Raw genomic sequence first — 5936 nt, forward strand, 5'->3', positions numbered from 1 at the left:
GAACCTCACAACTCCCTGTCTCCTGCCTCTGACCACCGCTAGATCCACCTCTCCTCCTTGGACCTTAGTTGGGTCCCGCTTGAAACCCAAGAGGTGTAGGTCTCTTCCTCTAATTCAATTCCATAAACTCCACCGCCCGAGCATCTCGAATTAAAGGGAAAATGTATTGCTCATAGAAAATTTCTTTAAAATTATTACATGTCAAGGTCATTGATACCAGCTTTTGCTCCTCAAGTAACTTTGTCGACATCCACCAACGCTTGGCCTCCCCAATCATATTAAAAAAGGTATACAACACCTTCTATTCATCTGCACAGTGAAGAATTTCCAATATACCCTCCATCTCTTGGATCCACTCCTTCGCAGTAATTGCATAAGCACTTCTCGTAAAATTTGGGGGATTCATACTGGTAAATTGCTCGAGAGAGTAGTCTGGATCAATTGATGACCAGTTCTGTCCCCTAAAATTCCTTACATTATCTTCCATGACTTGCTGACCTACACTACACAGCATTCGATCATAATAACTGCCACCAATGCTGAAAGCCCCTATGTTGCCACTACCTCCAGCATTTATGTTGCTGCAATTAGGATCCATTCTAAAAAGGAAATAAACATAGTTTGAGGATCCTATTTGCATAACATAACTAACATATTTATCGAATCAAAATCTCATGTTATGAATTAATATATTGTCCTTATTCTCAATTTAAAATCTAGTCCAGTAATTGAGAAACACAACCCAACAATAGTTTACTATGACTTTCTTGAAATCGTCACCCTAGGAAAGACACAGAAACCACCACGTAAATCCTGCTTCCTAAATACTCTTCTTCATTCCCCAATAGTGACTCATTAAATTCTTGAACCCAGCAACCTAGGCTCTGATACCAAACTGTAACGACCTGCCTATTTTTCCATATCTATATATATATATATATATATATATATAATAACATACCTAATAACCTTGTTAACTTGCTTATAAACTATACTAATCAAGATTAACCTAGACCTGTGGGTACTGTGGAAATACCTGTCATACATTTCTGATACCTAACCAGCGGAAAACATAAATTACATACATGTCATCCAACTAGTCACAATACCAAAGTTTTACTAATTTTTTCATATAAGTACAAACATCCCACAAGGACAAAAAAGTCAACCTAGGATCATAACCCAAAAATAATCTGACCCTAGTTCACCTACTTACCCTTCAGACTAGGTAGTTCAGTCAATCTCTACTGCTATGGAGCTCGGTCCGCCTGCCTATAAGGATTTCCTGAAATGTTTATAATACTGGGGTGAGACACCTCTTAGTAAGGGAGATAAACTAATATCAGTGTGTGGCAACATGAGTATTTTTTGTGATATACATATAAACAGTACATAATTCATATCTGGTATAAACCGTTGTATCATATCTAAATAAAACATGGTTTAACATAACGTAGTTTAACATACTAAATTCCTATACTCAAAAATCATCTTATATAAACATATCATACTTGAATTATTACCGAGGATAGATAGATAGTTAGCTGTTGTCATGTCTTACACACCCACATGACAGGGTTGTGTGGCCCGAAGGTGGGACCTAGCAATGGTTGGCTAACCATGCTAAGTAAAACATAGGTGTGTAAGTACGATGGGCCTATTTCACCTATGCCGCACTACCAGGGGAACTACAACACTCCCATAAAGTCACATTGATTGCCATCTCCCACACTCTACATAAAATGTGTGGTAGCACTAACGTAAACGTGAACACATAGCTACAGTACCGTGCTTCATAAAATTAAATTAAGTTATTCAAGTTGTGATATCATATAATACATTCCATATTAAAACATAGTTGTTTCGTATTTCATAATCACGGCATTTACGCTGGCATAAACGTAAAAATCACGGCATTTACATCGGCATAATTCATAACATAAAAATCACAACATTTACGTCGGCATAATTCATAACGTAAAAATCACGGCATCAATGCAAGCATAATTCATAACATAATAAACATAAATTCTTGCACTATTTAACATAATCTTAAAACCATAGTTCCTGTACTATTTTTAGGGTTATCTTAAAAACTGCTATAACTTACTTCTCTTAGAAAAAAATCATAATATTTCAATATAAAAAATTTTTCATGGAAATGTTATACTCATGCCACACAAATGTAAGTAGCCTTCTAAACTCATAATTTGTTCTGAAATCATATTTCCTTATAAAATGTGTTTAAATCATTTCCCTGTTTAATAGTAGTATTCCCAAACATAGTTCTATAACATACATATTTTCCTTAAAAAAATGCAGCATAATAATAAATAATTTCATGAAAAAGGCTGACTTAATTTATCCCCTTAACTGACTTACTAAGAAGCCTACAAAAATAACCAAATCTACGCATGTGGTGTTCCCAGCTCAACACCCTAAAATTACATTTTCCCCAACAAAACTTCAATATTATTCTATCTAAAGTATTTTCTTTAGTCTAGAAACACCAAATACCCTTTAAAACTCAAAATACCTAACTTACCTAGATTTTGGGATGGTGCCCAAGTTGGCTTAACCAATGAACTACTCCAGCAAACTTGAAGAGAATCTTCCTAGGAGAAGTGTGGCGGCTTCTGATCGTCAAACCGACAAGAATCGAGGTCGAAAATATAGAGAGAAGTCAGAGGGGAAAATTTTAGAGAGAGAAAGTGAGGTTGCATGCAGGTTTCTCACTAGAAAATGTGTTTTTTAGCGTTATATAGAGTGTTATCCACGTGGCCTCGTCGATAAGCCATGACATCTCATCAACGAGTCCAAGAAGGAGGTTCGTAGATGAGCACCGACCCTCATCGATGAGTTTTAGGCCTCAAGAATAGCCCTCTCAGGGAATTCTCATTGATGAGACATGCGTCCACGTTGATGTGCCCAAGAAGCCTGTTCATCGATGAGACCCTGCTCAATCCCCCTTTTGAAAAATCTTTTTCTCTCCTTTCTTTTATTTACTTAATTACTATAATTCTTCGGGTCTCTACATGGGTAAAGAAGTCAAGGGCAAAAAATAAAACTAAAAGAAACTATACTTGCAGAAAAAATAAAATAAAATAATGTAAAATGAAATAAAGAAAAGTAAAGCATCACCATATGTCTGGAGGCTCGGGAGGAATTTCATCCCGTGGTTGCTGGTTTTTGGCTTTAAGCGGGCAGTCTCCAAATTTGAGTCGTCCCGACAAGTTTGTTTTGTTACCTGCAATAGAATTCTCTGAATCAGCATTAGATAAGCCAATATTCTCCCAAGTTTGAGACAAACCATGCTCCAATTAACCTTCTTGTTTTAACAATAAAGGGTCTTTATCCAGTATCATTCCAAAAGGTTCATATCTTGAAGTTCCTCTTGATTTTGGGGTTGCCTGCAAGTGTTAAACACATTTAGGTCTAATGTCATATTCCCAAACCTCAACTTTAAAACACCACTCCTACAATTAATTACGACATTAGAAGTTGCTAGGAATGGTTTTCCTAAAATCATAGGTGGTGAAGAGTTTGAGTGGGATGACAACTTCATATCCAATACCACAAAATCCACTTGGTAATAAAATTTCTATACTTGGACCAAGACGTGCTTAACAATACCCTTAGAAATTTTTATGGACCTATCGGCAAATTGCAAGATGATTGAAGTGACTTTCAATTAGCCTAGCCCCAATTGTTCATACAAACTATAAGGTAACAAATTAACCCCCGCACCTAAGTCTAGCAAGGCCTCACCAATCTTAAAATTTCCAATGACACATGAAATCGTAGGTGACCTAAGATCCTTGTACTTAGGTGGTGCGTGATTTTGAATAATGGCACTAACTTGCTCAATGAGGAAAGCCTTTTCTTGCACATTTAGTTTGCGTTTCACAGTGCATAAATCCTTTAGAAGCTTAGCATAAGCAGGAATTTGTTTTATAGCATTAAGAAATGGAATGTTAATCCTAACTTGCTTAAAAATTTCTAGGATTTCGGCATATAATTTTTCTTTATGCAAAGAAAGAAAATGCTATGGAAAAGGTTTCGGTATGGAACATGCATCAGTGCTTGACTCACCACTAACTAGAGGAGAGTTAGCTTTTTTGCCTAAACTTTCTGCACTAGGGTGTTCACTGATTTCACATTGACCCCTTCACGAGTATTTTCATATGGTTTTCTTTGCCCTTGTGGATTGGGTTGGGGTTAAGCTAGAAATTATCCCTTCTATTGGTTACTCAAAGTAGTGGTTACGCTATTATGGGCCCCTTTAATGTCATTGATGGCCTGGGAGTTTTGGTTGTTGATTGTGCTCTGACTCTGCATAAATTTGTTGCAAGCTAATAGTTAACTACTGTATGGAGTCTTCCACTCCCCTTCTCTACATTGGAGGAGGTTGGTTTGCAAAATGAGAGGGTCCTAAGCCTTGGCCAGCCGCTGCATAAGGGGTATATTGACTTTATCCCTGTGTAGATGGCCTTACTTGGTCATTTTTTCATTTGAAATTCTAATGATTTCTCCAATCTGCATTGTAAGTATTGGAATAAGATCCAGAAGAATTCTTAGAATTCATATTCACAAGGTTGGATTGATTAAGCAAAACTTCTTTAAGCACAGGAATTGTTGGGCATGCATTTGTCACATGCAATGGATCCTCACATATGCTGCATTTTTCAGAAGATGGTGGTAAGACATGCATTTCATTTACTTTCTTAAGCTCAATGGAATCTAACCTTTTAGAAATCAATGCAAGTCTAGCATTTAAATCATCAGCTTCTTTCAATTGATATTTACCACCCCCACTAACACATTTTTTTCAAATCTATCACACATATAAAAGACATCCCAAGATTGGGTGTTTTCAGCCAAATAATCAAAATAGTCAAAAGTTTCCTCTGGCTTTTTGTTGAAAAACTCACCATTGCACATAGTTTCTACAAATTGTCTCATTTTTTGTTGCAACCCCTCCTAGAAAAAATTAATGACCCTTCAATTCTTATATCTATGGTGAGGACATGCATTTTAAAGGTCATTGAAAGGTTCCCAACAATGATAAAATTTTTCCACATCCTTTTGGAAAAAATTCAAAATTTGTCTTTTCAAGGCATTGGTTCTATGCATTGGAAAAAATTTCTTCAAAAACTTAGTTTGCATTTCTTGTCAAGTCCCAATGGATATTGGTCCTAAAGAATTCAACCAAGTCTTAGTCTTGTCCTTTAAGGAAAATGGAAACATTTTTAATCTTTTGACCTCCTCAGTGCATGTTCTATCCACGAATGTTGAACTTAGATCAAAAAGGGAAGAACTTAAAAGAAAAATTGAAAGCTCGGTGAGCATAGAAGAAGGATTGAAAATCTTATGCTTTGTGAGCATAGAAGATAAATGGAAATCTTATACTTTGAAATCAAAAGTTGGGAGAGCTTAGAACAAAAATGGAAATCTTATATGTTGATAATATCAAAAGGAAGAAAGTTATAGCTACAAGATTGAGAATTAAAAGAATTCATGAAATTTGGTATTAGAAATATTATGAAATTTAAATTAATGACATGAAGTTCAAAAGTCTAAGCTCACAAGAAATAGTTTAAAATTCTACTAAAGTCATACTATAATTTTTGGAGATATTATGTTTAGATGACGTCTTTTGCTTATTTCATAAGGGAGAGAATTATATGTAAAATGGTTATTAATATGATTGAAATGGATAATATGTTTAGATGATGCCTTTTTCTGATGTCAAAAGGGGAAGAATTATAAGCAAAATGGTTATTAATATGATCAAATATGGGAGAATTAAATTTAGGAGAATTACTATATGAGTAAAAAACTTTTGAATTCTAAGTCAAAAGGGGGAGAATTATTATTAGTATAATTATATGCAAAATACATTTTGAAAGCTTATCAAAATTGAGCTTAAACGACAA

At 35.2% G+C, this 5936-nt stretch overlaps 1 non-coding gene across 1 annotated transcript; it reads left to right on the plus strand.

The window, feature by feature from the left end:
• The first annotated feature begins 5011 nt into the window (after positions 1–5011).
• LOC131145298 (small nucleolar RNA R71) lies at positions 5012–5119 on the plus strand. The gene has a single exon (XR_009134081.1). It is a non-coding gene; the product is annotated as a small nucleolar RNA R71 (small nucleolar RNA).
• Positions 5120–5936: the final 817 nt, after the last annotated feature.

This window comes from Malania oleifera, chromosome 12 (assembly GCF_029873635.1).
Source record: "Malania oleifera isolate guangnan ecotype guangnan chromosome 12, ASM2987363v1, whole genome shotgun sequence".
NCBI lineage: Eukaryota > Viridiplantae > Streptophyta > Magnoliopsida > Santalales > Ximeniaceae > Malania > Malania oleifera.